A 20,929-nucleotide genomic window follows, 5' to 3' on the forward strand; every position below is an offset into this window, starting at 1 on the left:
ATTTATTGTCCCATTGTGCCAAAATTTGGGATAGTGATTTGTGTAAGGCCCTTCGACATTCTTCTTCAATGTGGCCCAAATCGGCGCTACTGTGGCCTCCAATGAACAACGAATTGTACTTGTTAGTTTTTTTTCCTTTTCTTCCTCCTCCTTTTCTTATTTCCATTTGATGATTAACTACCTTCGAATATCACAGACGGTTTTCCGAATTTCTTTCAGTGTTTCCCCCTTTGTGGGGAGGTAAAACTAATTGATGTTTTTTCCGCGCTTGTGGTTTCCAAGTTCCAACTTTTGCATCAAAATTAGTTGATATTGCGGGGCGGACGAGAGAAGCAAAAATCCTTATGGCTTGCATTTAATAAAGTCACGTTTTGTGTAAACCCAACGAAAAATAGTAATTATTTGTGGCAAGTCACAAAGCGAGTAACAAGCCAAAAACAAACAAAAATACACAAGAAAAAAAATAAAAGAAGAGAAAAACAGCACCGAAAAATGTACTGCCTATTGCAATAAATTAGAAAAGTTACGTGAAAATATTCCAGATTCCAGCTAAGAATGACAGATGAAAAACACATAAAGAAAACTTTTTGCACTTGGAAAAGCAAAAACAGCAACAACAACAGCAACATCCATTACTATTTCACAAAAGCAAAAAAGAAAAACTTTGCTCTCTTAGACAACTTTAAGGCGATAAATGTAAGTTCGTCATCTTTGAGAAATATGATTTTTGTTTGTTTGTGAAGTTACTGGAATCGCATAGCTACACTTGAGAGCCACCAACGCAGGGGGTCGTACCAAGGTCAGTTCGGAATGTAGGTTTAGTAACTTGGTCGCCAAGGCTAGTAAAGAGACATTTAATTGACAAAGTTCTGCAATAAATATCATGTTTCTATGGGAACATTGATATCACTTCAAAATCATGAAACACAATCAATGAAGTAGTAAAACAAGCAAAAGCGTGGCAAGTTCGGCCGGACCGAATCTTGGGATTCTGCTAAGAATTTATACAAAATAAACTTAGATGAAGGGCATAGATTTATTCTACATACCAAACTTCTGTCAAACCAGCAAAAATTAACGCTTCTAGGAACCGAACAAGGATGATCGAGAACCCGGTTTATATGGGAGCTACATCGGGTTATAAACCGATTGGGATCGTACTTGGCACAGTTGTTGGGAATCGTAACAGAATACCGCATGCAAAATTTCAACCAAATCGGACAAAAATTGCGGCTTGTAATGACTCAAGAAGTCAAATCGGGAGATCGATTTATATGGGAGCTATATCCAAATCTGAACCGATATGGCCCATTAGCAATCCCAACGACCTACATCGATACCAAGTATCTGTGCATAATTTCAAGCGGCTAGCTTTACGCATTCAACCGCTTTCGTAATTTCGGCAGACGGACGGACGGACATGGCTAAATTTACTCCGAACGTCGAGAAGATCGAGATGTTACAAACGGAATGACTAGATTAGTGTACCTCCATCCTATGGTGGTGGGTATCAAAATTCTTTTTTGTTTGATTTTGTTAACGCCTTCAGTGCCTTCTAAAACATAGCACTTTTCGGCCGAACAACTGTCAAACGAGAAAAATGCGAAGACGTTCCGTAGAAGTGGCCCAGAGTTCTATGAGCGAATAGTGTCGCTGCGTTGTAATAAATTTCGCTTCAATTAATTGCAATAGTAAATAATTTCTCACGAACTAAGTCGCAGACAATGCAACTGCTTCATTGTGTCTTGTTGTACGGCTTAAGTATGGCAACAAAATATGGCTTGAAAATTTTGTATTAATTTGATGAACAACACGTTAAGTTTGACTGGGCCGAATCATCTTCTTATATAACAAGTAAGTATAACAAGTAAGTTCAGCCGGACCGAATATTATATACCCTCCACCATGGATCGCATTTGTCGAGTTCTATGCGCGGTATCTCTTTTTAGGCAAACAAAGAATATTGAATAAGAACTGTTTTGCTATTGGAGCTATATCAAGTTATAGTCCGATTCGGACCATAAGTGAATTGAATATTGAAGACAGTAGTAGAAGTCATTGGGTTATACTTCAGTCCATTCGGTTAAGACTTGTGCCTTGTAGGGGATCAAGAAGCATAACGGGGAGATAGGTTTATATGGGAGCTGTATCAAGCTATAAATCGATTCAGTCCATATTAGACACGTATGTTGAGGGTCATGAGAGAAGCCGTTGTACAAAATTTGTGCCAATTCGGATGAGAGTTGCGCCCTCTAGAGGCTCAAGAAGTCAAGACCCCAGATCGGTTTATACGGCAGGTATATCAGGTTATGAATCGATTTGAACCATACTTTGCACAGTTGTTGGAAGTGGTACCAAAACACTTCATGTAAAATTTCAGCTAAATCGGATAAGAATTGCGCCCTCTAGAGGCTTAAGAAGTCAAGACCCAAGATCGGTTTATACGGCAGCTATATCTGGTTATGAACCGATCTGATCCATATTTATTGCAGTTGTTGAAAGTCATAACGAAATACTTCATGATAAATTTCAGCCAAATCGGATAAAAATTGCGCCATCTAGTGGCTCAAGAAGTCAAGACCCAAGATCGGTTTATATGGCAGCTATATCAGGTTATGTACCGATTAAAATCATACTTAGCGTAGTTATTGGAAGTGATACCAAAGCACTTCATGTATAATTTCAGCCAAATCGGATAACAATTGCGCCCTCCAGATGCTCAAGAAGTCAAGACCCCAGATCGGTTTATACGGCAGGTATATCAGGTTATGAATCGATTTGAACCATACTTTGCACAGTTGTTGGAAGTGGTACCAAAACACTTCATGCAAAATTTCAGCTAAATCGGATAAGAATTGCGCCCTCTAGAGGCTTAAGAAGTCAAGATCCCAGATCGGCTTATATGGCAGCTATATCAGGTTATGTACCGATTTAAACCATACTTAGCGTAGTTATTGGAAGTGATACCAAAACACTTCATGTACAATTTCAGCCAAATCGGATAACAATTGCGCCCTCTAGATGCTCAAGAAGTCAAGACCCAAGATCGGTTTATATGGCAGCTACATCAGGTTATGTACCGATTTGATCCATATTTATCGCAGTTGTTGGAAGTCATAACGAAACACTTCATGCAAAATTTTAGCCAAATCGGATGAGAATTGCGCCCTCTAGTGGCTCAAGAAGTCAAGATCGGTTTATATAGCAGCTATATCAGGTTATGAACCGATTTAAACCATACCTAGCACAGTTATTGGAAGTAATAACAAAACACGTCATGCAAATTTTCAGCCAAATTGGATGAGAATTGCGCCCTCTAGTGGCTCAAGAAGTCAAGATGCAAGATCGGTTTATATAGCAGCTATATCAGGTTATGAACCGATTCAAACCATACTTAGCACAGTTATTGGAAGTGATTACAAAACACCTCATGCAAAATTTCAGCCAAATCGGGTGAGAATTGTGCCCTCTAGAGGCTCAAGAAGTCAAGATCCAAGATCGGTTTATATGACAGTTTAATCAAAACATGGACCGATTAAAACCATACTGCACAGTTGTTGAAAGTGGTACCAAAACAATTAATGCAAAGTTTCAGCCAAATCGGATAACAATTGCGCCCTCTAGATGCTCAAGATGTCAAGATCCCAGATCGGTTTATATGTCAGCTATATCAGGTGCGGGGTGACCCTTCCCCTAATTTTCCGAAGTGTCAGATCTCGGAGATAGTTGCACCGATATAAGCGAAATTTTGTATGCCACCTTGTGGTACCCCAAAAACACGAAATTCATATAAAATTTTGGGGTCAAATAACCTGGATCTTTATAAGTGAGCTTGTAGTCCGTTATGATACCAATAGCTATACTGATCCCCTTCTTACTTCCTTTCAGTATGACCTCGTCTTCTTATGATCTGAATCCCCCCATAGGATTTTCGCCGTCTTACCGACCGTTTCGCTGTTCCACAATGTTGCATGCGCATTCGTCGCCCACGTACTTAACTCGGACTGCGTCGATCCCAAAGGCTTCGGGTTAACCAAGTTTATTAACGGCAGTCCTCTGGTCTTCACCGCCAAATAGTCTGCCTTTTCATTTCCCTTTACTCCGTTATGGCCCGGCACCCAAACCATGCGGATTTTTCCATCCTCAGAGAAGGCGTTAATCTCCTTCTTACACTGCAAGACTGTTCGTGACCTTTCCGTCCTGGTTGTTATTGCCCTTATGTCAATTTTACTGTAGGTAAAGATGTTCACACTCGACGTCACCCAAGCGATGTGGTTTTTGCCATCCTCAGAGAAGGCGTTAATCTCCTTCTTACACTGCAAGACTGTTCGTGACCTCGCCGTCCTGGTTGTTATTGGCCTTATGGCAATTTTACTGTCCTTAAAGATGTTCACACTCGATGTCCTCGCGTTAGCACCACACCACTTCACGCATTCCGTGGTGGCCTGGATCTCCGCCTGCAGGACCGTATTATGGTCAGGCAGTCAAAAACAGATCTCAGTCCCTGCGTTCTCAATGTCCCCAGGCCCACTCTGTCCTCTAGCTTTGATACATCCGTGTAACATGATCTTCCAGATGACAATACTAGGGTTTCGTCAATCCAAGACTGTGTCGATGGCAGCAGTGTCTCGCACTCGACTTCAAGGTTCATCTCAGGTATCCGATTGGAAACCCCTTCCCTTCCTTCCAGGTTTCCTATCGTCACCTTGATTATACCGCGATGATATGAGCTGCTACCATCTCCTTAAGTCTCATAGCCGCAGTGGCTGCCTCACACTTTATCAGTATGTCAATGGGTCGGATATCTTGAATAGTCTCCAGTGCCCTACTGAGCGGCAGGCCACCGTAGCGCAAAGGTTAGTATATTCGCCTATGACGCTGGGCGCCTAGGTTCGAATCCTGGCGAGAATATCAAAAAAATTTTCAGCGGTGGTTTTCCCTTCCTAATGCTGGCAACAGTTGTGAGGTACTATGCCATGTAAAACTTCTCTCCAGAGAGGTATTGCACTGTGGCACGCCGTTCGGATTCGGCTGTAAAAAGGAGGCCCCATATCATAGAGCTTAATCCTTAAATCGGACTGAACTCATTGATATGCGAGAAGTTTGCCCCTGTTCCGTGGTCGAATGTTCATTTGCAAAATTTGCAATTTGCCCTAGTGGACGTGGTCCTCATCGCTCCGCCTATTCCAAGACAACATATTCTCTGAACCTGCTGTATGGTCCTTATGATGCACTTTTTCTCCATAGCAGTCCACCAAACTACTGAGGCGTAAGTAAGTATTAGTCTAATCACACTTCTGTAGAGCCAGTGGACTTTCGTCGGATTCAGGCCCCATTTGGAGCCTACGGCCCGTCTACATAGTGCCCAACATCTGTGAGCCTTCTCAGTACGCTCCTAAATGTGACACTTCCAATTCAGTTTCCTGTCCAAGATCACACCTAAATATTTGACCTTGTCAGATATCGAAATCGTCTTATTTAGGTTACGCGGTGCCTTAAATTGGCCCACCTTCGTCTTTCTCGTGAACAGGCATTTTTCAGCCTTCTCTGAGTTAACATTGAGACCTCTGGGTCTAGCCGAGTTATTGAGACCTCTGGGTCTAGCATATGACTGGGCTAGACCCAGAGGTCTCAATGACTGGGCTAGACCCATAGGTCTCAACGTTAACCCAGAGAAGACTGAAATATGCCTGTTCACGAGGATGACAAAGGTTTGTGCTATTAACGCAACACCTCAATCTAGCATTTGCCTTGGCTATCTTGGAAATTGGCCATACCAAGTTTTGCTATACAGCGGCACATTATGAAAAATCAATTATTTGTTGCTTCCACTGAGGCAAACATAAAATCAAAATTTTCCGCTACTCAAATGTAATTCTGTTTACATTTAGAATACTTGGAATCAATATTTGTATGTAATCATGTGTGCATACATTCTCAAATAGAATTTTAACTTATCGACAGTTGATTGTTTGCTATGGTCGTCATAGCATTTTAACACCTTTTTTTGTATCGTTAATTGTTGTTTAATGAATTTATTAGAGTTTTAAATGCTAATAACACTATTAACCATTTATAAGTTAATAATTTATTAACACCCAATGGTAGTTAGCCTCCCTTTGATTTCACTTAACACGAATACACCATCGAAAATTGACCATAAAATTGTGTTGTCCATAGTAATTGATAATGATAATGGCCGGCAGGGTGAACAAAATTTCAATAGAAGAGTGTGGCAACATTTGAAGGGGATAACTACAACTTTTTATACCCACCACCGAAGGATGGGGGTATATTCATTTTGTCATTCCGTTTGCAACACATCGAAATATCCATTTCCGACCCTATAAAGTATTGGGTTGCCCAAAAAGTAATTGCGGATTTTTTAAAAGAAAGTAAATGCATTTTTAATAAAACTTAGAATGAACTTTAATCAAATATACTTTTTTACACTTTTTTTCTAAAGCAAGCTAAAAGTAACAGCTGATAACTGACAGAAGAAAGAATGCAATTACAGAGTCACAAGCTGTGAAAAAATTTGTCAACGCCGACTATATGAAAAATCCGCAATTACTTTTTGGGCAACCCAATACTTTATAGGGTCGGAAATGGATATTTCGATGTGTTGCAAACGGAATGACAAAATGAATATACCACCATCCTTCAGTGGTGAGTATAAAAAGTAGTAATCCCCTTCAAATAATGCCACACTCTTCTATTGAAATTTTGTTCACCCTGTGCAATATTTCAGTTCATTCGGATAAGAATTGCGGCTTGTACGGGCTCAAGAAGCAAAATCGGAATCAAGCTATTGACCGATTTAGACCATATTAGACACGTATGAGAGAAGTCGTTGTACGAAATTTCAGCCTAATTGGATGAGAATTGCGCCCTCTAGAGGCTCAAGAAGTCAAGATCCTTGATCGGTTTATATGGCAGCTATATTAGGTTATAGACCGATTTAAACCATACTTAGCACAGTTATTGGAAGTCATAACAAAACACCTCATGCAAAATTTCAGCCAAAGCGGGTGAGAATTGCGCGCTCTAGAGGCTCAAGAAGTCAAGACCCAAGATCGGTTTATATGACAGCTAAATCAAAACATGGACCGATTTAAACCATACATAGCAGAGTTGTTGGAAGCGATACCAAAACACCACATGCAAAATTTCAGTCAAATCGGACGAGAATTGCGACCTCTAGAGGCTCAAGAAGTCAAGACCTCAGATCGGTTTATATGGCAGCTATATCAACACATAGACCGATTTGAACCATACTTACCACAGTTATTGGAAGTCATAACGAAACACCTCATGCAAATTATCAGCCAAATCGGATGAGAATTGCGCCCTCTAGAGGCTCAAGAAGTCAAGACCCAAGATCGGTTTATATGGGAGCTATACCAGATTCTAAACCGATTTGAATCATACTTAGCACGAGCAAAAATTTCAGTCAAATCGAACGAGAATTGCGCACTCTAGAGGCTCAAGAAGTCAAGACCCAAGATCGGTTTATATGGCAGCTATATCAAAACATGGACCGATTCGGCCCATTAACAATCCCAACCGACCTACACTAATAAAAAGTATTTGTGCAAAATTTCAAGCGGCTAGCTTTACTCCTTTACTCGACAGACAGACTGACGGACGTGCGGACAGACGGACGTACATGGCTAGACGGACGTACATGGCTAGATCGGTTTAAAATGACATGACGATCGCGAATATATATTCCTTATGGCGTCTCAGACGCATATTTCGAGGTGTTACAAACAGAATGACGAAATTAGTATACCCTCATCTTATGGTGGAGGGCATAAAAATAGAGATATAGAGCTGAAACTTTGCACAGATTCTGTTTTTTTGTCCAATACTCTGCGGTAGCAAAATTATAAAAATTTGTTTTTAAGGATAATAGTAGAGAGTGGCAAAGGAAAACCGGAGAGCCTCAGTAAAAAGAATGAGACAAAGCAGCGTGAGACGAACAAAGAAAAAAAACACCATCACTCGAAGCAAGGCACATGCGTTGGCTGGTTAGATGGTTTTTTTGCTTACGGATACATTGTTGTTGTTGTTATATGTTGGCTTGCAAAGAGTACCTTTCAACAACAAAATTTGTTCTTTGGGTCGTTGAGATTTAAAATTAATTGTTGCAGGAAAATTAACAAATTTCGTATTTGTTTTTTCGACCAAAGTTGTTGTGTTTCAAAATAATTGTTATCTCTGTAGGTTGGTATAGCAGGGTTGGCAGCGTTGTCGCATCACCAGTGCGGGGTTCAATTTCCACCGGAGGTGTGGTCTGTCGCTACTGTAGTATCACAATGGACTAACATAGTCTAAGTGAGTGGGTTTAGACTAACCCAACCTAATACAAATAAACCTTTGGCCATATTGCAGTTAATGTAAATGAATATGCCATATAATATCCACAACTGTTTTCCCTTTATTGTATTATTTAAGATTACACCAAACTTGAGTACCGTTTAAGTATCAGCAATAAAATTCCATTTAAACCTTATGCAATGGCTTGAATGAAATCATTCCAACATCCTTTTGAAATTGTTGCCTAAAAAGGAAAACAACAAGTCTGCTCCTTTGTCATTGAGTGTTGGCAAAACCAATCCAAGATGTTGACGCAATATTATCAATGCTACATAAATCTTTGAATTTGATTTATATCCCCAAAATCCCATAACTCGCAAACATTTACTTCCATCAACACTTGAGTGGGGGAATGGGGGTGTGGCGAGCGCTTTTGCCTGTTTTAGTATTCCAATGCCTTGCCCAACTCCTAATCAATCTTTAATGGCGTATTCATTTGCACAAAATTTTACCTGCCGTTAAATTTGAGTTTGTAACAAATGTCTGCGCTGGCAATTGGGAAACTCATAATGCCATTAGGAGGGGCGTCAATAAATTCAATTCAATTCATGTGCCAAAGACGACCTGTGGCGCATAAAGCAAATTATGCCATGCTTACGGCTCTTAGTGTCGCCAGCCAAGGTAGTTGGCTGTTAAGAGAGGCACAAGGAGGAGGAGTGTTGTCCTTATTTGAATTATTGATTAAAGGCGACAGTTAACAAATGTTTCTCATACGATTCCATTTGCGCAGCGGAGAGGGAGGCTCTAATAAAATCATCAGTGTTAAATGGCAGTAGTGAATAGCAGGAAAAGCTCTCGTTTTATGTTTTATGGCAATTCGTGAATTATTTTTTGGCATCTTCTTTTAGTTGCGACAGTTAAGAGAAAAAACCAAAAAACAAGCACTCCAAGTGCGGAAATACAAATAAAAACTCTGCACGAGGTTGGCCTTTTTTTATGTTGAAAACTCATAAATATGCCAAATGATGGCAAGTGGGAAATTGGGCCAGGACTCGGGGATGTGCCGGGAGCCAAGGCATATCTGCTGAAAGTCCACAGGTTATTTATGAGTGTTCCGTCGTTTGTCGTTTGAACTTTATGACTGTTTTATATGCGAATGCAGTCTTGACGGCAATGGCATACAAAGTTCTCCTTTTTTTGTGTTTCTCGCTGCTGCGTGTGGGAGTTCATGGCATGTCCTGCCATGAACTTCCACGCCTTTTGAGATTTGGTCGTCATTGCCATCGCCATGCTCGAGCATGTCGATATTATTATTATTATCTGCACATCCAGTCAGGCAATAAATTTTTTTCAATGGGAAACATTATAGGTTACGAAATATTGCTGGCCTTTTTTTTTGCCATTATAATTTAAAAATTTTGTTTTGTAAAAAGGCAAGGATTTATGGAGCAGTATGATAAGATCAGTAATAAATGTGTACAAGGAATTCGAGGAATAACCTTGAATGAAAGGAAACAAGGTTGAAAAATGTCACATTAATTGGTGAAAGGGATTTTATTTGCAATAAAAATGTAAAATTTTGTAAAAAGAAATTATTACGGAGTAAAAATGTGTTATGTTCGACCGTGACGAACTTTGGAACCCATTACCATGGAGAAATTAACCATACTCTTTTATAACAACTCCACTACACAGATAAAAATAATTTTGAAACGCAACAACTTTGGTTGAAAAAACCACTACGAAATTTGTTAATTTTCCTGTAACAATTGGGTTTTGTTAAAAGGCAAGGATTTATGGAGAAGTATGATAACATCAGTAATAAATGTGTAGCAGGAATTCGAGGAATAACCTTGAATGAAAGGAAACAAGGTTGAAAAATGTCACATTAATTGGTGAATGGGATTTTATTTGCAGTAAAAATTTAAAATTTTGTAAAATGTAATGGTTAAGGAGTGTCGAACTTTGGATACCCACCACCATGGATAAATTAACCATACTCTTTTATAACAACTCCACTTTATAGAAAAAAATAATTTTGAAACACAACAACTTTGGTTGAAAAAACCACTACGAATTTTGTTAATTTTTCTGCAACAATTGTGTTTTGTAAAAAGGCAAGGATTTGTGAAGAACTATGATAAGATCAGTAATAAATGTGTAGCAGGAATTCGAGGAATAACCTTGAATGTAGGGAAACAAGGTTAAAAAATGTCACATTAATTGGTGAAAGGGATTTTATTTGCAGTAAAAATTTAAAATTTTATAAAATGTAATGGTTAAGGAGTAATAATGTGTTATGTTCGACCGTGACGAACTTTGGAACCCATTACCATGGAGAAATTAACCATACTGTTTGTTTTTATTTTCTTTGCTCGGCTCGCGTTGCTTTTGTTTTCTCTCGTTCGTTTTACTGCTGCTCTCGGGGTTTTCCCTGTCACTCTCTCTACTATTACCATTAAAAACAAATTTTAATAATTTCGGTGCCGCAGAGGATTGAACCCATGATCTCATGTTTGGTAGTCTTGCACGCAACCATTAGCCTACCAACATCATCTTCTTTATGATGAAATAAATCAATAAGCACTGCTGCACAGTAATACGTGTCTCAATTAATTAAAGTTAAACAAGTAAAAAGGCGTTTGGATATCCATCAACAACTGTGCTAAGTATGGCTCAAATCGGTTCATAATCCGATATAGCTCCCATATTCGGATCTTGACTTCTTGAGCCGCTATACCATTATACCATTTGGCTGAAGTTTTGCATGAAATGTTTTGTTTTAACTTCTAACAATTACGCCAAGTATGGTTAAAATCGGTTCATAACCTGATATAGCTTCCATGTAATCCGGTCTCGGATCTTGACTTTGTGAGCCTCCAGAGGGTGCAATTATTATCCGATTTGGATGAAATTTTGCATAAAGTGTTCTGCTTTGACCATCAACAACTGCGCCAAGTATGGCCCACAACCGGTTCACAACCTGAGAAAGCTTTAATATAAACCGATCTTCCGATTTTACTTCTTGAGCCTCTAGAGGGAGCAATTATTATTCGATTTATCTGAAATTTTTCACAACGAATTCCATTTTGATCTCCAACAGCCAAACAAAGTATGGCCCCAATTAGTTTATAACTTGGCATAGCTGAAATAGCAGAGCAATTCTTATTCATTATCCTTTATTTGCCTATAAAGAGACATCGGCCAAAGAATTTGACAAATGCGATTCATGGTGGAGAGTATATAAGATTCGGCCCGGCCGAACTTAGCTCGCTTTTACTTGTTAAAAATAACTTCATGTGAATGTTGCCCGTAGCTCTGATTCCAATGGTCCTTGGGTAAGCTCGAATTTTGCACCTGACGGTAACGTTTCTATCGCTGTCGTTTTAACAGAGAAATGGACCGAGAATGTCTGCAGTTCATAAACCACATAAACTGAAGCTTTTTCGGCATGCATCGGATCATCGCTGAACTCAACTTTTCGATAAAATAGTGGATTTCATATAGCTATTGTCACAGAGCACGAATTTTGATAAAAGTGTGGGCGTTTCTCGATGACGAAATGGCAGAGTATACTGAAGACTTTTCACTTTACATCGTCTGTGACTTTTGGACATACATTTCAAACGGTAATGCCATCCTGAAAAACTTAACTTATAAAAAAAACCAGTAAGGAAGGGCAAAAGTCGGGCGGTGCTGTCTTTGTAATACCCTACACCTACCCTATAGGTACAAATTGGGAGTTATGTCTAGTTCTGAATCAATTTTGATGGACTTCGTCGGATGTTTTCAGATGGGTTATTTATTGTAATAATCCGTATCACATTTCGAGCAAATATGTTTCAACTGTAATAACTAGGGTTCATAAATGACAACATTATTGCAAATTATCCAAAATCTGACGAACATATATATGGGAGCTATATCTAAATCTGAACCGATTTTGAGCAACCTCCTCAGATATTGTGGTAGTCGTTGAGGAAAGCGTTTTGCAAATTTGTGGCAAGATTGGTCCATAAATGCGCTTGCAGTGGTTTTTGAAGTGAAAATCGGGCGATATACATATATGACACCTATATCAGAATCTGGGCCGATTTCTATGAAATTCACCAGTAATGTCCAGAGTCATAAGAAAATTCTTCCTGCCAAATTGCGAGAGAATCGGTTAACAAATGACCATTTTATTGCATTTTTATAGCAAATCGGACGAACATATATATGGGAGCTATATCTAAATCTGAACCGATTTCAAGCAATCTTCTCAGGTATACTGGTAGTAGTTGGGGAAAATGCTGTACAAAATTTTGGGAAGATTGGTAAATAAATGCGCTTGCAGTGGCTCTAGAAGTGAAAATCGGGCGATATACATATATGGCAGCTATATCTAAATCTGAACCGATTTCTATGAAATTCACCAATAATGGCGAGAGTTAAGACAAAATCCGTCATAACAAATAACAATGAAATCGGTTAACAAATGACCATTTTATTGCATTTTTATAGCAAATCGGACGAACATATATATGGGAGCTATATCCAAATCTAAACCGATTTTAAGCAATCTTCTCGGGTATACTGGTAGTAGTTGGGGAAAGTGATGTACAAAATTTTGGGAATTTTGGTAAATAAATGCGACTACAGTGGCTCTAGAAGTCAAAATCGGGCGATATATATATATATATATATGGCAGCTATATCTAAATCTGAACCGATTTCTATGAAATTCACCAGTAATGTCGGGAGTTATGAGAAAATCCTTTCTACCAAATAACAAGGAAATCGGTTAACAAATGACCATTTATTTGCATTATTATTGCAAATCGGACGAACATATATATGGGAGCTATATCTAAATCTGAACCGATTTGTATGAAATTCACCAGTAATGTCGAGAGTTATGAGAAAATCCTTTCTACCAAATTTCAAGAGAATCGGTTAACAAATGACCATTTAATTGCATTATTATTGCAAATCGGACGAAAATATATATGGGAGCTATATCCAAATCCGAACCTATTTCTATGAAATTCACCAGTAATGTCAAGAGTCAGGAGAAAATCCTTCATAACAAATTTCAAGAGAATCGGTTAACAATGTACCATTTTATTGCATTATTACTGCAAATCGGACGAACATATATATGGGAGCTATATCCAAATCTGATCCGATTTCTATGAAATTCGCCAGTAATATCGAGAGTCATAAGAAAGTCCTTCCTGCCAAATTTCGAGAGAATCGGTTGACAAATGACCATTTCATTGCTGTATTACTCCAAATCGGACGAACATATATATGGGAGCTATATCCAAATCTGAACCGATTTCTATGAAATTCACCTATAATATTAAGAGTCATAAGAAAATCCTTCCTGCCAAATTTCGAGAGAATCGGTTGACAAATGACCATTTTATTGCTGTATTACTCCAAATCGGACGAAAATATATATGGGAGCTATATCCAAATCTGAACCGATTTTGTTCAATTTCAATAGGCTTTGTTTCTAGGTCGAAAAACATGCGCATACCGAATTTGGAGACGATCGGATGAAAATTGCGACCTGTAGTTTGAACACAAATTAACATGGACAGACGGACGGACAGACAGACAGACGGACATAGCTAAATCAGAAAGTAATTCAGAGTCGATCGGTGTACTTATCAATGGGTCTATATCTCTTCCTTTTGGGTGTTACAAACAAATTCACAAAGTTTTACTACCCTGTATCACAGTGGTGGTGTAGGGTATAATTACCCCTTAATACCCTGTACCACAAACTGTTTTAGGAAATTCGGCCCAACTCCTTGACACTTTGGTTTATATTTTCATTAGTATTAAAATGTTCTTTAGATTCTCTGTTAAACAATCCCCTCTTGGTTTCTTTTCCAATTATATGTCTAAGCTCTTTCAGGCTAATTTACATATGAATATTAGTTTTTAAGTCATAAGTGTATGCTGTGTTATCACCCAACAGTTGGGTTCATTGAACTTATCATACCACCTGCGCAAGTTTGGAAACATTTTCTTTGGCCCATGGAATGGAGCATAAACAATGTTTGAGGAAATGCTTATTACCAATAACAGTTGCCACACTTTGTTGTGGTTAATAAAAACAATACACACACAAAAAGCTGAGAGCCAAAAACACAAGAAAGGCATTCTGAGAGAAGAAAGCTACCATGTTGGGAAATGAAAAATATTTTCGAAATTTTTTCAAAGGAAGTTTTTGCTTATAAATTAATTTGCAGTTTGGGGTTGGGGTGTGTTTGTGCCTAGGGGGCAAATTTTTGTGCTTCTCCTGCTTGATTTAAAGAAATCTCAAAAAAAAACAATGCTTAAAACAAAAGACGTCGTTAAGCGTGACACAAACATAAGTTATCAATTAAAGGCGCCACTCAAGTAGGCAGCCACATCCTGTGGGCGCTAAAGCCAACACGTGTGTAAGTGTGTAGTGTGTAGTGTGTGTGAGTGTGTGTGTATACCAATTTCATTGTTATTTTATGGTTATTTTGTTTGTGTATTGGAAAAAAAAATAATTTTTTGATTTATGGCAAATTAGTAAACATAAACGATATTTATTTGCGGTTTGTGTGAGTGTGTGTGTGTGTTTTTTTACTCAGGGACCACACAAAAAATGTATACTTGTAGTAATAATTTATTTATTTTATATTTTGTTTTTGTTGTCAGAAGCCTGCTTGCTGTGCGAGCGAGCTCTATTATCCATTGACTGACGCACAAACATTTAAAAAACGTTTTACGTCTGGGACTGGTTGGAAATTTGGCATGGCCAACAAGCACAACTGTGAACAGCAAGCGATCTCGAGAGAGTCAGCGAGCTAGTGAGTGAGCCTAATTGAATTAGTGGCTGGTAATTATAATAAATGAAGCCATTATCATAAGTCAATGATTTAATTTAATCATAGACAAATAGCCAGGAACCTTAGCAAGAGGCCTCTTTCGCAGAAATATGTTCATGCATGCATTCATTCATTCATCTGCTAGGCGCTCAACACATATTTCCATATTCTGACGTTTTTATGCGCTCCACCATAGCCAAGGGGGTACACTAATTTCGTTATTCCGTTTGTAACATCCCAACATATTCGTCTAAGACCCCATAATCTTCTTGTTATATAACATGTAAGAGCGTGCCAAGTTCGGTCAGGCCGAATCTTATATACCCTCCACCATTTGGATCGCATTTGTCGAGTTCTATGCGCGGTACCTCTTTTTGGGCAAACAAAGAATAATGAATAAGAACTGTTATGTTATTGGAGCTACATCAAGTTATAGTCCTATTCGGATCATAAATGAATGCTGAACATTGTAGAAGTCATTGTGTAATATTTCAGTTCAGTTCAGGATAAGAATTGCGCTTTGCTGGAGATAGGTTTATATGGGAGTTGTATCAAGCTATTGATCGATTCAGACCATATAAGACACGGATGTTGAAGGTCATGAGAGAAGCCGTTGTACAAAATTTCTGCCAAATCGCATGAGAATTGCGCCCTCTAGAGGCTCAAGAAGTCAAGATCCCTGATCGGTTTATATGGCTGCTATATCAGGTTATGCGCCATACTAAACACAAATATTGGAAGTCATACCAAAACACCTAGTGCAAAATTTCAGCCAAATCGGATGTGCAATTTGGTTGAAATTTTGCACATATAGTTAAGGTATGACTTTCAACAACTTCACCAAGTATGGGCGAAATCGGTTCAAAACTTGGTATAGCTGCCATATAAACCGATTTCCGAATTAGACTTCTGGTGCTTCTAGAGGGCGCATTTTTTTTTGCAATTTAGCTGAAATTTTGCACATATGGTCTAAATCGGTTCATAAACTGATAGCCATATAAACCCATCGCCCGTTTTGACTTCTGGAGAGTCTAGAGGGCACAATTATTTACTTGAGTTGCCTGAAATTTTGGAAGTGGTGTTTTTTTTTTTTACTTCTAATAGTCATGACAAGTATGGTTCATGTTGCTAAATAACTTGATATGGCTTATGTTTATTTGAAAAATTCATTCAAAGTACTTGACAAATGCGATCCATGGTGGAGGGTATATAAGATTCGGCCTGACCGAACTTGGCACACTTTTACGTGTTTCTTCTTTGGGCATTCTCTGTGGTGCACATATGGTTTTAATTTAATAATCATTCAGCAGAGGCGTAATTAACTACGGCTTATGACCTTGCCATAAGATGCCAGGGACTACATTAATGGCACTCACGTTTACAGTCTTTTAGGTAAGAGCAAGGCATATTGAAATCAAATATTTTGAAGAAATTTTCCAGGAAAACCGAATATTGATGAAATCTCTTTAATTAATCAAATTCAGACGAAGTTTTTTTTTTTGTTATAAAACAAAGAAATGATATTAGATTTGTGACATAGATGACATTTGTAAGGAAAATTTTCTACGAATGTTTTGAATGTTTTTGTTATTGGCTTTATGCTAACAATTCAATGGAAGAAGCTTTAAAACACAGCCACACGTGTTGCCAAAACATTGAGGTGCTCTTTGCTTAACACAAAGCAAAGGAGGTTCATGTGTAGGCCACACCTTTTTCAAAAATATTGTCATGCTGAATCAACATGGCTTGCATGTAGGTCAAGCGTGGCCAAAAATTCACCTCACTCATTTATCAGCAAGTGTCAACCTTCTATTATTTAAAAATTTAAATTTGCAATTTGTTTTATTGCCGCCAGGCACTTGAAACCACTAACCCATCCCTTGAGATGTACTGTATACGCATGCATGATTTTAATTTTTATTTTATTGACTCTAGTTTGGCATCTACACGGAGAAAAAAAATAATTCATTGGTCATAAACAAACTGTTGAAAAGTTGGTTATCTTCTATGAAAATTAAATTGCAAGAATATGTGACCAATACAAAGGCACAGAATATTGTTAAACACTTTATGTGATGTAGCATGTTTGTTAACTCCCGCCTGGCGCCGTTTTGTGCAAAGTTTTTTGCTTGTGGTAATGGAAATACCAGAATTTTTTCAACTTAAGTAAAATTTAAAAATGATTCCGAGTTTGCACACGATCTCGAACTTCCCAATACTAGCTGCTGAGCTTAACCCAACGAAAAAAAAAGTTAGTCTTTCTTCGTTACACTCTCTGCCAAATGCAAAGGACACAAGATATAAACAAACCTAAAGAATCCTTATTTCGTGTAACAAATCGTTTTTTTTTTGCTGTAAAAGAAGTATTTGTTTGGCTTAAACGAAGTTTTGAATTTTTTAAAAAAAAGCCATGTTTTGCCACAAATGAAGTTCATAAAAGTTTATCCACAAACGAAGTGATTTTAACATCAAAATGTGCTAAATTCACAGCTAACCTTCAACGGTGGAGGGAAATGTTGCATAGTTACCATAAAATTGGAACTTTCCCAATAATACGGATTTGTTTGTCCCAATGATATTCCAAACGTTTTATTTTTTCTGCGTGTATGCTCACACACAGCTAAGCCTTTGTGTTTGCGTCCCATGTAAATGGCATTGTAATTCAAAAAGATTATTATCAATAAACCTGACATAATCCAAAAATGCCCAATCACTCGTAAAAGTAATCACTCATTTGCAGCAAAAAAAATTTACTACAAAACAAACGAATTATTTGCAGCTTTTTTCAGCCAAGGGATTTTTAATAAACTGCGATGAATAAATTGCGATAAATTTTGTGGTTTTTAGTTTAGAAATTGACTGCGACTGCTTCGATGAGTACTCTCAAACTATTGACAATGCATTACAATAATGTGGTCATAGTGGTGATTTGGGTAATATTTTGTCAGGGAGCTTTATTGGCATTTTGTTTGGTCGGGTTAAATAATGAAAATTAAAACCCATAGTTGGTGTTATAGATGTACATGCAATGTTAAAAATAACGGTGAGGAAAACAATATAAAAACAAGCGAAATGGCGTAAAGTTCGACCGGGCCGGTGAAAAATGCATAGTTTATGCCCCTATAGCAGCTATATCGAAATATGGTCCCAGTTCGACCAAATTTGGCTTGGACATTCAGTGGTCTAATAAGTACAAGTCACATTATTCAATTTTGTAGAGCAAAATATTGGTCTTTTTGGTAGCCATACTTAAATATAGACCCATCTGAACCATATACGACACGGATGTCGAAAAGACTTATATAAGTCACAGTGTCAAATTTGAGCGAAATCGGATTATAAATGTGCCTTTTATGGGGCCAAGAATTTAAATCGAGATATGGGTCTATATGGCAGTTATATCCTAATCTGAACCGACCTGAGCTAAATTAAAGAAGGATATTGAAAGGCCTAACACAACTCACTGTCCCAAGTTTTGGCAAAATCGGACAATAAATGCACCTATTATGGGCCCAAGACCTTAAATCGAGAGATCGGTCTATATGGCAGCTATATCCAAATCTGAATCGATCTGAGCCAAATGCCAGAAAGTTCTCGAAAAGCCTAACACAATACGCTGTCCCAAATTTCACCGAAATCGGACAATAGATGCGCCTGTCATGGCCCCAAAACCTTAAATCGGGAGATCGGTTTATATGGGAGCTATACCAGGTTATAGACCGATTTTAACCGTACTTGGCACAGTTGTTGGAAGACCTAACGGAACACTATATGCTAAATTTCAGCCAAATCGAACAAAAATTGCTGCTTGTAAGGGCTCAAGAAGTCATATCGGAAGATCGGTTTATATGGGCGCTTTATCAAAACATGGACCAATGTAAACCATACTTAGCGTAGTTTTTGGAAGTGATACCAAAACACTACGTGCAAAATTTCAGCTAAATCGAACAAAAATTGCGTCTTCCAGGGGCTCAAGAAGTCAAATGGGGTGATCGGTTTATATGGTAGCTATATCCAAATATGAACCGATATGGCCCATTTGCAATCCCCGATGACCTACATCAATAAGAAGTAAAAACGCAAGTTTTGCCCATGAACATTCCACTAAGGAACAGGGGGCAAACTTCTCACAGATCAATGAGTGAAGTCCGATTCAAGTTTGAGCTCAATGATAAGGGGCCTCCTTTTTATAGCCGAGTCCGATTGGCGGGCCACAGTGCGATACCTTACAAATGTTGCCAGCATTAGGAGGGGAAAACCACCGCTGGATATTTTTATACCCTAGGATGGGGGTATATTTATTTCGTCATTCTGTTTGTAACACCTCGAAATATGCTTCGGAGACCCCATAAAGTATATATATTCTTGATCGTCATGTCATTTGAAGTCGATCCAGCCATGTCCGCCCGTCTGTCCGTCCGTCCGTCCGTCTGTCTGTCGAAAGCACGCTAATTTTCGAAGGAGTAAAGCTAGCCGCTTGAAATTTTGCACAAATACTTTTTATTAGTGTAGGTCGGTTGGTATTGTAAATGGGCCAAATCGGTCCATGTTTTGATATAGCTGCCATATAAACCGATCTTGGGTCTTGACTTCTTGAGCCTCTAGAAGGCGCAGTTTTTATCCGATTTTATTGAAATTTTGCACGCAGTGTTTTGGTAGCATTTCCAACAACTACGCTACGTATGGCTAAAATCGGTCTATGTTTTGATATAGCTGCCATATAAACCGATCTTGGGTCTTGACTTCTTGAACCTCTAGAGGTCGCAATTCTCGTCCGATTTTATTGAAATTTTGCACGTAGTGTTTTGGTAGCACTTTCAACAACTACGCTAAGTATGATTCAAATCGGTCCATAATCTGGTATAGCTGTCATATAAACCGATCTTGTATCTTGACTTCTTGAGCCTCTAGAGGGCGAAATTCTCATCCAATTTGGCTGAAATTTTGCATGAGGTGTTTTGTTATGACTTCCAATAACTGTGCTAAGTATGGCGTAAATCGGTATAGAACCTGATATAGCTGCCATATTAGCCGATCTGGGATCTTGACTTCTTGAGCCTCTAGAGGGCGCAATTCTCATCCGATTTTATTGAAATTTTGCACATAGTGTTTTGGTAGCACTTACAACAACTACGCTAAGTATGGTTTACATCGGTCCATGTTTTGAAATAGCTGCCATATAAACCGATCTTGGGTTTTGACTTCTTGAGCCTCTAGAGGGCGCAATTCTCATCCGATTTTATTGAAATTTTGCACGTAGTGTTTTGGTAGCACTTCCAACAACTACGCTAAGTATGATTCAAATCGGTTTATAATCTAGTATAGCTGTCATATAAACCGATCTTGTATCTTGACTTCTTAAGCCTCTAGAGGGCGCAATTCTCATCCAATTTGGCTGAAATTTTGCATGAGGTGTTTTGTTATGACTTCCAATAACTGTGCTAAGTATGGCGTAAATCGGTATAGAACCTGATATAGCTGCCATATTAGCCGATCTGGGATCTTGACTTCTTGAGCCTCTAGAGGGCGCAATTCTCATCCGATTTGGCTGAAATTTTGTACAACACCTTCGCTCATGACCTTCAACATACGTGTCTAATATGGTGTGAATCGATCATTAGCTTGATACAGCTCCCATATAAACCGATCTCCCGATTTTGCTTCGTGAGCCCCTACAAGGCACAATTCTAATCCGAATGAACTGAAATATTACACAATGACTTCTACAATGTTGAGCATTCATTTATGATCCG

General features: G+C 38.4%; 1 protein-coding gene across 2 annotated transcripts in view; it reads left to right on the plus strand.

Annotated features, from left to right (window-relative positions):
• The first annotated feature begins 323 nt into the window (after nt 1–323).
• The window catches only part of LOC106091665 (bumetanide-sensitive sodium-(potassium)-chloride cotransporter), a 214,958-nt gene continuing 194,352 nt past the window's right edge, over nt 324–20,929 (plus strand). For both annotated transcript variants that reach the window (XM_013258268.2, XM_013258271.2), the window contains exon 1: nt 324–696. The gene's annotated coding sequence lies outside the window, so the exon portion shown is untranslated. The remainder of the gene's footprint in view (nt 697–20,929) is intronic.

This window comes from Stomoxys calcitrans, chromosome 1 (assembly GCF_963082655.1).
Source record: "Stomoxys calcitrans chromosome 1, idStoCalc2.1, whole genome shotgun sequence".
NCBI lineage: Eukaryota > Metazoa > Arthropoda > Insecta > Diptera > Muscidae > Stomoxys > Stomoxys calcitrans.